Source organism: Rhineura floridana, chromosome 9 (assembly GCF_030035675.1).
Source record: "Rhineura floridana isolate rRhiFlo1 chromosome 9, rRhiFlo1.hap2, whole genome shotgun sequence".
Taxonomy (NCBI): domain Eukaryota; kingdom Metazoa; phylum Chordata; class Lepidosauria; order Squamata; family Rhineuridae; genus Rhineura; species Rhineura floridana.
The window spans coordinates 25,252,163-25,264,230 of record NC_084488.1 but is presented as its reverse complement, the minus strand read 5'-3'; the positions used below and the strand labels follow the sequence as shown (position 1 = coordinate 25,264,230).

At 39.9% G+C, this 12,068-nt stretch overlaps 1 protein-coding gene across 11 annotated transcripts in view; it reads left to right on the top strand.

The window, feature by feature from the left end:
* The first annotated feature begins 1,094 nt into the window (after window positions 1–1,094).
* Window positions 1,095–12,068, top strand: part of RBM47 (RNA binding motif protein 47) — a 93,449-nt gene continuing 82,475 nt past the window's right edge. For 6 of the 11 annotated variants that reach the window (XM_061584094.1, XM_061584090.1, XM_061584091.1 and 3 more), the window contains exon 1: window positions 1,096–1,592. The gene's annotated coding sequence lies outside the window, so the exon portion shown is untranslated. Of the gene's footprint in view, window positions 1,593–11,956; window positions 12,053–12,068 lie in introns of those variants that run through there. The other 5 variants (XM_061584082.1, XM_061584085.1, XM_061584093.1 and 2 more) reach the window with 4 other exon arrangements.

Here is a 12,068-nt window from a genome sequence, read left to right as displayed (position 1 = left end):
GAATGATATGAACTGCTGTGGTATTTTCTGGAAAACGAACAGTGGTATAAAATTGTTTTAATAAAGAAATGAAATAATGCTTGGGGGACCGAGATGTCTGAAGGGCTGCTAACTTCCACAAGAACCTCCCATAATACTAAGGTCATCTCCCGAGGATCTTTTCCGAATGACACGGCTTTAAGGACAGACTTCCCCAACCTGGTGCCCTCCAGATGCTTTGGACTACAGCTCTTATCATCCTTGACCATTGGCCATGCTGCCTGGGAAATTAGGTGTGTGTCAATTGGAAGTCTTGGTTGTGGAGCTTGTCTGAGGAGTATTGTCCCTCAAGAAATGCCAGATGCTGAATCTAATGTCTTTCTGGTGCCATGCAAAGACCTTTTTATTTACACTTTTTTATTGCAGTTAGATTTGCTCTGGTGGTCTGCTCTTCTAATTTGTTTTGATATTTTTTCTTGCTATCTAAAGGCAGGGTACTAAACATTTGAAACAAATTAAAGCACAGCCCAAAATGCAGACACTTTGCAGGTGAAGTTTTCCTAGTAATTTCTGTGCCAGGAAAGGCTTCACTTGCTAAATTTGTAATTCAGGCTGCTGTTAAAGAGACATGAACAGAGCAGAAAATAAACTGGCAACTTTATGTACAAATATGATGAGGAAGATTTAATTAAAATTATTATTCAACATCTGGATTTTATAGTCACACTAACAGTTTGCAAAAATTAAGCGAGTGAGTCAACAAATCTGTACATAGAGGGTTAGTTTTTTTTTTTAAACCCACTAATGCCATATTCTTGTAGGAAAAGACAGAATAGAGGACAAAAATTCTGATTGGTATTTCAACTTTCTCTTTTGTTCCTGAACGCTGTGCATCTCGGCAGATTCTGGAATGATAATACATATTTTTTAAAAGCAAGGTTATCTACCTTGCTAAAACAACAAGAATGTTTAACTGGCCTTCAGCCAGGAAAGGCTCGCTGAACAGGATAAAATTTCAGTTAGATTTATGGGAAGTTGTTGTTAGTAAAAAATCTGGTTTGGTGAGTTTGAAGGCTGGGAGTAGACAAGAGACAACCTTGCTACTGTGAAGAAAGAGAACTGGGGGGGGACTGAGGGAGAGACAGCATTTTGCCTCAGAGTCACAGTTGCAAGCATAAGACCCTCCCTGCCCCCTGTCAGGAGGCAGAAAACTGAAGTTCTGGAAGCGGAATAGCTTAACTTTAATGCTTTATGTCTAGTCAGGAATTTAGTCTAACTGATTAGCACTCATTTTAGCACTTTTGGAATGTGCAGTTTAGGCCAATGAGAGGTGAGGATTTTTGCTCAGCTGGTTCCACTAATTGCAAGTTTTTCGCTGGGCACATTTTTCATCTCCAGAAAACTCCCAAAGGCCAAAACTGAAACGTGGGGGTTAAGACGGAAAGATCTGTTGCAGCGAGTGGCACTGTAGAGAGTTGCTCAACACTTCTCATTTGAACAGGCCACTGCAAAAAAAGAAGAAGAAGAAGCAAGAAGATGCATTAGCTTGCTGCCTAGAAAGTCTTCCTTATTCCTGTGAATACTGCTACACTGACTTCAGACTCGCAATCCAGGTAGGCAAACTTTTTACTGCTGCTGCTGTGTATACTTTGTGTTCTTCTTAAAGTTACATTCTTGGGATTGTAATTAAAAGCAGAATCAGGTGTCCCATGTAACGCAAGTGTCAATACTCCCTAAGTGAATAAATCCATATTTGTGTCACCCTCATGAGTAAAGAAGGCTGTGTGTGTATATATATGTATATATATATATCATTAAAATCAGTACTAACCCCATTATTAAATCAACACTGAAATAAAATAATAAGAGTGCTTGCTGTGTTAACATGATAATGGGTATCCTTTCTGTCTTCACAAAAGACTTGTTTTGTAGGAAAAAATACTGCTGAGGCTTATAAAAATTTAAATGCCATATACAATACATTTATAAGAAGTTTATAACTGATCATGAACTGCAGTTTAGAACTTCAGGTCCTATTTCATGTGTAACTTGAACTGAGGAAAAGTTTTTTTTCTACATTCATTCTGATCCTATGCATGTTTACTGGAAAGTTCTGTGGGACTTCATTTGCCAGTAAGTACCACAGGGTTATGGACAAAGTTATCCTAACTCCACTTACCTGGGAGTAAGTCCTGCTGAATTCAATAGGATTGCATCTGAGTAGATGTGGTTAGGATTGTGCTGCAATTTTTTAAAAAATTAAATGTGGATTGTTTTAAACAGGAGACTTGCAGTAACTGATCATTCAGTTCAAAATGACTTTGTCTGCAATCCTGCACATAGTTAGACTGCAATATTACCATACTATGCATGCTTATCATGAAGCAAATAGGATGGGGGTTTTAAATCTTAGCGACTCCAATGGAAACGGAACAGCTTTTTTGTGAGTAGTTGTGGGGTGCATTGTTGGAATCAGCTCACATTTGTTTAGAGATGTTGTGTCATTTATTTCCCATTTCAGAATTAAAAATTCTAACTGGGGGAGGCTAACAATTAAATAATGAACATTACCATACTTAATCTCAAATTGTGGCCTTAATTCTACCCCATGCCATTTGTTTTGTTAGTTGAGGTCATATAAGTGGCATGGGTGGCCCTCACTAGAGAACTTAGCTCTAGAAACGTTTTGAAACTAAGGGCAGTGTCTCTGTTTTGTTCTTTCTTTCATGTTATATTGGAGAGCCATGCAGCATGTGCTTTTTCCAAAAGAGAAGAAGCCTGACCCTGAGTGTACATGACTTTAAGGGGAAACATAACTATTTGGGCTGTTGCAACAGATATGTAGCACGTTGCTCTGCATTATGAGTCCTGTCCAGAGTCTCTGCAAACTTCTTTTTCTCTGTATGCACGTGGGGGATGCAGGTGCCAGATTGCAAAGGTGAAAGATCATTTATGTATGAAGCAGGAGCTTGAAAACTGAATATGCTGCAAAAGAGGAAAACAAGATAAGAGCAGAAATGTGCTGTTTATTGGGATTATTTTTTTGCCAGAAAAGCTTTACAGGCAAGACTAAATTGCTGTCTAAATATAAATGGAAGAGGAAATGTTCCTTTGTGTTTCTGATTCTCTCTCCCAACCACTACTTTTGTTTTCCATTCTTGCACGTTAACACAGATGTAGAACTGGTAGCCCAATCTGCAAATGATTTGTGTGGGATAATTTTTATTTCACCCCATTTCATATTTTTTATTTGAAATGAAAAACTCATGCATTCCCATTTAAATGAATTGGAATAGCTTTGAGGGACTGGCTCCTGGTAAATATCTGCATGTGAATTGTGAAAGCCTATGCATATGATTGATTTGCCACCACAAGATGACTTTGGACAGTCAGTCTTGTGAACCAAATAGGCCCCAAAGTTGTGTTGTGGAGTACATGGTGGAAGGCTGTACAGTGAAGCTCTATTTGGGTCTCTGTGACCTTCTGGGTGTGAGACCTGGTCCTTGGAAATAAACCCTCTGTGAGTCCGCTCAGTCTGAGCACCAAGTCAAACATGACATTTGAAAAATGACATGCAGGAGACTGAAGAATGAGATGCCTAGATTCCCAAGTTCCATGTAAAAGGACATTTCCTTTAAAGTATTCTAAATTGTGTTTTACAAAGGGCTGGTTTGTAACTAATTCTGCCATTTTTTTCTTCTGCAAAATATTTTGCTGAAAAACTATTTTTTGAATGTTGCATCCCTTCCCCCCACTGGACATCTAATAGGTAAACATTTGATAATATATACACTAGTTTCATGTACCTGTGCTTCCCACATGTTTAATGTTGCATGCTTGCATGTGTTTTTTCCAAACCCCACTAACTTGTAGAGGCAAATTACTACCCGGTCCCCCTTTTTCCAGGAGATTTTTCAACAGCAGATTGACCTAAGACCTTGTTCTGCTGTGACCTGAGCATCTTGGGAAGGCACAGTGTAGTTGTTAAGATGTATTCACAGGAGTTAGTTTCACTGACTTTGGGTTTTTCAGTATTTCATAGTCAAATGTATACTACCCTATTGGTGCAAACCCATTAATCAGTTACAGCTCGACATTATAAAATATGTGATTTTAATTATACTAATGCTGAAATTCTAGCCTCACTTATCTGAGAGTAAGCCCTATAGGACTACTTCTAAGTAGATGTGGTTACATTTGTACTATAAGCCTGCAATCCTGTGCCCTATTCAATATAGTGGAACTTAGTAAACATATGTAAAATTGCAGTCCACATTAAAATGAAATAAATGGAACTTAACTTGATTAAAATATAGTTTAATATTGGATTGTGTGTCCCTCTGTGTTGAAAACTTCTATACATTTATAGCATTATCAATATGTGATTTTTATGTAGAAATGAGGCTGGAATCCTAAACATACATATTAGGAAACAAATCCCCCTAATCACAGTGAAGCTTACTTCCAAGTAAGCATGCTTAGATCAATGTGTAAGTCTGACAGTCCTTTAGCAGAGAATGAATGACCTTTTTGAAATAAGTTAGACTTGCATTTTATATGATGGGAGTCTGTATCTTTGTATATGGACACTTGCACTGTATTTTTCCATATAGCCCATGGAAAGAGTGATTTTTTCCATATAGTCTATGGAAAGAGTCCTCGCTCCCCGGTAAACAGGACTTCAAGAATATTTTTCTTGGGTTTTGTTCCCTCCCTTAATAACATGGTTTGTGGTACGCCTAGCCCCTGCCAAGATCAGGCACATCTTCTCAGTATCTTTGTCAAGACAAAGTCAGCTTTGTGTAGTTGGAACCTAAAGAGTTTTGGTGACACAACATATTCATGCAAGCACAATAGCTTCTTATTAATTACAAGGACAGCAGACATGCTAATATCTGAAGGTAGAGTACAGTAAGCTCTCTCATTCAGTTTTCTTGATTATCTTAATTGATAGTGCCTTACTGTATATATTTAAAATCTAAACTATATCTCATACTGATGGATTCCATCCTATAATAATAATAATAATACATCATAAAACATCATATCAGCATCACACATCCTTCATAATAATAAAAATGAGAGGTGATAAAACTATGAATAAGGCAGAAGCTGTTTTATCTGATAAACTGGATTGGTCAGGGGTGAATGAAAGATCACTGGCCAATTCTCAATTTATCATCAAAAGTTGCTGGGATTTTTGTTAATAATTTTAGATTGATCCAGCAAGGTCGTTCTTATTTTCTTAAGCAAGTGGACATACCCTCCCAGGATTACTTAACACACGTTAGTTATGCCTTAAACAGTTTAGAGATTCTATGTTTTGTAAACATAAAGCATATCAGTGCACCACTGGGGATTCTAGAAAATAATTAGACCATACAAGATTTAATTTATTTATTTTTTAAAAAAAATTCTATCCCACACACACACACACACACACACACACACACACACACACACACATATATATATATATATATATATATATATATATATATATATATATATATATATATAAGGATTGGTACTAAAGGGACTACAAAGGTAAAATTTAACATAGAAGGCATAAAATCAGTGTCAGGCTCTACATTCAGTCCCTCCCAAAGGCTCTCCAGAACAAGATCGTTGTCAGAAGTCTCCAGAAAACCAACAGGGAGGGAGCAGAGCGAACTTCTTGGGGTAGAGTATTCCAAAGCTTGGGGGTCACAGCTGAAAAAGCTCTCTCCCGCATGCCTGTCATTCTAACATCTTTCATTCCAGGCACATAGAGGAGACCAGAGGCAGATGATAACATAATATGTTTTTAAATAATGTTTTAACCCTTTTAAAAATGTTTTTAACTCTTTGTCTTAATGTATTTTACAATTTGTTTTTATGATGTTTTAAAGTGTTTTTAGTGCCTTGTTTGCCGTCCTGGGCTCCTGCTGGGAGGAAGGGCAGGATACAAATTAAATAAATAAATAAATAAATAAATAAAAATAATCTTAAATCCTGGGCAGGTACATATGGGCGTAAGCAATCCCTCAGGTACATTGGTCCAAAGCCGTTTAGTGCTTTAAAGGTCAGAACCAGCACTTTGAATTGGGCCCGGAAACAAATTGGGAGCCAGTGGAGTTGATAAAGCACAGGAGTAATATACTCCCTGCACCGTGCTCCAGTTAACATTCTGGCTACTGCATTTTGAACCAACTGCAATTTCTGAACCATTTTCAAAGGCAGCCCCACATAGAGTGTGTTACAGTAATCAAGCCTCGATGTCATCAATGCATGTGTCACTGTGGCCATGTCAACTGCCTCCAGGAACAGACGCAACTGGTAGACCAGTTTGAATTGGCCAAAAGCACTCCTGGCTACCGCAACCACCTGATATACCAGCAGCAGGGCAGGATCCAGGAGGACTCCCAAACTGCGGACCTGCTTCTTCAAGGGGAGTGCAACCCCATCCAGAACAGGTTGCAACCCCATCCCTGATGCAGTTTTTCCCTTGACCAGCAGTACTTCCGTCTTGTCTGGATTAAGTTTCAGTTTGTTAGCCCACATCCAGCCCTTCACAGCCTCCAGGTACTGGTTTAAGATCAGCACTCCTGCAATCAGGTGGTAGGGAGAGATAGAGCTGAGTGTCATGAGCATATTGATGACATTGTACTCCAAATCTCCTGATGACCTCTCCCAGTGGTTTCATATAAATGTTAAAGAGCATGGGAGATAGAATGGAACCTTGCGGTACCCCACAGGCCAAAGGCCAGGGGGTCGAGCAGTAGTCTTCCAGCACCTCTTTCTGGGTCCTGTCTGTCAGGTAGGACCGGAGCCACCATAAAACAGTGCCTCCCAATTCCATCCCAGCTAGACGGTCCAGAAGGATACCATGGTCGATTGTATCGAAGGCCGCCGAGAGGTCCAGCAGCACCAACAGGGATGCACTCCCCCTGTCTGATGCCCGGCGTAGGTCATCAAGCAGTGCGACCAAGGCAGTCTCTGTCCCATGGCCAGGCCTGAAGCCTGATTGAAAAAGGTCTCGATAGTTCGATTCATTCAGGAAAACTTGGAGCTGAGCAGCCACTACCCTCTCAATCACCTTGCCCAGAAAGGGGAGATTAGAGACTGGGCGGAAGTTGTTAGGATCCGCAGGGTCTAAAGAAGGCTTTTTTTAAAAATGTATTATCACAGCCTCCTTCAACAATGTTGGCATAGAACCTTCCCTTAGGGAGGTGTTAATATGCCAACCAGTCAGCCACTCCCCGTCTGGCAGATTTGATTAACCAGGATGGGCAAGGGTCAAGGGAAAAAGTAGTGGCCCTCGATTCTCCCAGAATCCTGTCCACACCCTCAGGCTTTACAAGCTAAAAGGTATCCATAGAAAAATGACAAGAGGAAGCTTCGGGGACATCTGGATTGAAATCAACCCACCTGTGGTGGTTTTCCATTATTCTGCAAACATCTTATCAGTATAGTTATTTGTTTACTTACATTTTTATTTGTAATCTATAATCAGTGATGGACTTGACAGTGATTGCTGGATGAGAAAACTATTAAGCAGCTCTCCTGTTTATCCATATAATTTGCATGTCTCATTCTCCTACCCCTCTCCCCTTACTTCAGTTCTGTGGATAGAAGTAGTTGTATGTCTTGCAGTGGGGATTGTTACCTTTGATCCTGGTGGCTGGGTGGCATGTTAAAATTGCTCCATCTCTGCTGGAGGCAGAAGAAAACGGATAAATTCCTCCAGATTGCCCTGTTCTCAGACTACAATGCAACCATCAGATAACAACTCCCTTAAATCTACTCCCTTTCAGTTGTAATTGCAAGCCGGAGGTAGAAAGGTCTAGATCCTATTTACCAAACCCAGCAGCATTCCAAAGAAGGCTTACCTTGCCAAATCAGCACCCAAGTTTTAAATTATATTATAACAGAAGGACTGAGATTCCTTTCACAGACTGTGGAGTGCATAAAGTTAAAATACAATGTTAGTACTCCTCACCATACACAAACAATACTGGTTTAAGCTTGCTTGTATTACTTTGAGCAACAGAGGATCCTGCATAAGAACTGGAGTACAGAGCCATGTCAACCAGATCTTGCTTCATTTTATCAGGTTTTGTATATTCTGTGTAAATTTTATCTATTCTGCCTTTGGCACATTGAGCTAATGTACAGACAAATTGAATTCCATCTGATGTTACTACATTTTATGTACAATCAGAGTTTGTACTTGACCTGTATACATATGTTAGCACAAGAGCTGTTGGAAAGCTTCTCCAGAATCTCTTTGGTTCCAGGCTGAAAATTCTTACCCTGAATGAGGGTTGCTGCATCTTGTTTGTGCAACATAATGTGCACATTCAGTTTAAGATCAAATAACCTAATTTAGCTCTGTTTCTTATTATGTGTGCCATAACTTATTACCTCTATGTCATCGACAGTGGGGAAAGAGCAAACGAGACTCTTCCGTGTTATTTAATATTTCTATTCCAGGGAAATCTCATACCAATCCTCTTAACACTTCATCTGGGAACGTCTGCCCTAATACCAGTAGTCTGTTTTGAACCACAGTCACTCCTTATCCATTTGCCGCCTCTACTTCTTCAGATTAATAGAGGTAGAAAAAAGTAATTTAACATTTCAAGCAGACTGCAAAATATAATTGTCAAAATATAATTGGCAATCTATATTTTTTTAAAAAACAAATCATAACCCAACACTGTAAAAGAAGTGAAAGCTAGGAGGGAACCCTTCATTCCCATCAGAGAAGAGGGATTGTGCAAGGAGGGTGAGAAAGAGCTGTTGGTTTTCTGTTTCATGGCCTCTAAATGAACTGTCCAGAGTGCATCATGTGAGCGACTGCTGCAACAGGGCTGGGGGTGTGTAGGGAAAATACAAAATGAATTCCGATACATGTGCAGATGGTGTGCATTCTTCTGGATAGTGGCTTTCTTCCTGCTCTAGTGCTCCAAGCTGGGTGGGATCCCACCAATCCCACCCCATGTCTTTTCAGGAGGACCTTACTGAGTCTGTCCTAATCATCTCTCTTTTTTCACCTCCCACTTTGAAACCATCACACTCCCCGCCCCCACTCCCACTGGTGATTGATCTATTCTGGTAGATTAAATCAGGTCTGAGTTCTGGTTAATGCTCATTCAGAACAACTCTTAGAGCCTTATAAGATAGAAACCTTTGCTCCAAGTAAGTATAGATCACTGTGTAATTAAGAAAACAGCAAACCCTCTTGACCGCTAACCCTATAAACACTTATCTAGGATTAAATCCCATTCAACTCCATCAGGTTTACTTCTGCGTAGACATGTATAGGATTGCTCTGCAAGGGTATGCTTACTATTATACGATAAAATATTGCCCTCTCAAAGAATTTCAAACAGTTGTCATGCCAGGACTTTTGCATGGGCTGCAGAATCTGCATTTAGAGTTGATGTAGTTTTATAGCAAGTGCCCATTCCTTGCAGAAGGGGCTCACTGGGTAGGGCAGAGCTACTATGTGAGCTTCCTGGCAGGTGAGTTGGTGTTGCTTACTGAGAGGAGGTCAGCAGACTGACACACAGACGGAGACAATCTGGTGCTCCTGCTAGAGCATTTGCACTGCGTTGACCTCTCCACTGCTTTGCCCTTCGCACTGATCCACCTACCAAGTAGCTATCATAGTGGCTCCACCCCACCTGGTGATGGGCCACTTCTGATTCCTTTCTTGATATACTGGAGTTCCAGAAGCACAATGATTTGTGGATCCTGCTCCTTCTTTTATAGACTTTTGTGCTGCATTATTTTGGTACTTAACTATGGTATTCCTATCAGCTTAACTCAGAGATCACTTGTCATTGTAGGCTCTTCCTTATAAAACTTGCAATTCATAACCTGGTGAGTGGTGACCCATCTATCAGACTGCCACATCCCTGGTCCACTGTGATGGCAGGCAAGTGCTATGATTCAGTATAATACTGAAAAATAGCATGAGATAAACATTTGTTTAATACTGGTACATTTAAAAAGTTGGTTTTCTGTTTCTGATTGCTGGAGTGACAGCTAGTCAGACACTTTGAAAGACAGCTTAAATGTGTTGCATACCTTCCCAAGGTATTTTTCCATGTAGACTCCCATCTTTATTCTCTGGCAGATAATAGGAAGTTTAAATGGTATCAAAATGGAGAATAGCTTCCTTTTCCGCCCACACATTAAACAATGGGGTTGTTGAGCCATTAGCCTGTGCAAAGTTAACTGTTCTCTCTATGAAATCCAAGTTTTTATTTTGTCAGCTTGAGAGAGAGCTCTACTTTATATATTGCAAAGAGTCTGAAGTTTCCTGTATTATTTAATTTGTATCTAGCCCCAACTCCCATGGACGTTGGACTCTAAATAGTGGGGGAATGGTTTCCAGAAATGTTTTGAAATGCATTAGTTTCTCAACTTCCCTCTGAAAGCTGAACCATTTGACTGAAGCAAAGAAAGGCCAGCTCAAATCGTTGATCACTTAACCACTTTAAGAAACAAAAGCAAAAATTGTTCCCTCTTACTCACGGATTCCTATCCAAGGGACAGTTGAGTCCACAGCTTAGGAGCTTCAGTAATAAAGTAATGGGTGTGCCCAGATTACTCACTGGCTCAGTGATACTGGGCGCTTCCGGGTGATCTGTTTGTTTATTTATTTATATATTTATTTATTACATTTATTGAGCACTCATCCTGGTTTATTTGCAGGGATTAGACCAGGTGGGCTATTTAATGAGCATTCATTCTGATTTAGATGGAGTGGCATCAAAGCAAGTGTTATCCCACCCTTTCCAGCGCATTTTCCTGACACTTTCCTTATTGCAAAAAAGTCCAATCTTTTGGAGAAGCAGGTTTCTTCTGCAAGACTTCCCAATCAACTGTAATTGTGCAACCTGTATTTGCTGGAATTTGACTGAATCCCACCTGAAAATAGGGACAGTCTTGAAGCACCCACTTTGTTTTGCTTTGATCTCATAGGAACATAGGAAGCTACCTTACATTGAGCCAGACCATTGGTTCATCTAACTCAGTATTGTCTACACTGACAGGCAGCAGCTCTCCAGGATTCCAGACTGGGTACATTCTCAGCGCTATCTGGAGATGCCGGGGATTGAACCTCAGACCTTCTGCATACAAAGCATATACTCTACCACTGAACTTTGGCCCTTGCCCACAATTCACAGCTCATACAGCAAGATGAGAGAGGCAAAATAAATGTGGAGGTAGAATTCCTACTGGAACACAGAAACATAATTTTTCCCTGGACCAATTTACAATGTAAGCAATTAAAAACATTCCATAATAGTTATTCTACAACAGACCTAAGGTAAATCTTATTCTCCATAATGCCTTTGTAGTACACAACAAAAATCCCTCTAGACATTCATTCACAAGTGAGGTATGATTTTACCTGAAATGGACTTCTGTTTTGCTATTGCTTGAGGTGTGGAGAACAAGATGGTGGAGTTGTGCTCCAATTTAAAAATCTTAAGCATCACACTGATGTAGTGATTGTCTTGGCAGGGTAATGATTATGTCAGAATTGATAGTACTCAAAGTTGTCCTTAACTGTGTTAATTTGCAACCTTTCTCAGTATGTATAAGACTAACAAATGGGGGAGGGGAATCAGAATTAAATTCAGAATAACAACAACAAATAAATATCTCTGTATAATGAGAATCTTAAAAAGATTGTCCAAACAGGAAGTATGTTATATTCCTTGCCTTCTGTACACAGCAACAAATTGTTTAGACTTTGGAGCCTTGGGATACTTTGTTTTGCCTCATTAACAGTGTAACTTTGGAGTTTGCTCCAACCCTAGAGGGGAACATATGGGTATTTGTCTGGGTCTTACATTGAGTACATTTGCTGGTATTTACACTAGTGTTAACGCTCATGACAGCTTAGGTCAAGGTACAGAATAAGTTATCTGCTGAATGACTTCGAATTCCCTCTATGGGGTATGTTGCATTTGGATGTACCGAACCCTAAAATGGGTGGAGGAAGAAGGCAGGAGTGGGTCCCTGCTTTCAGAGGGAGGACCCCTCATGTACACAGAAAATCTTCAGCATGGTGGGTGTGTTTTCCA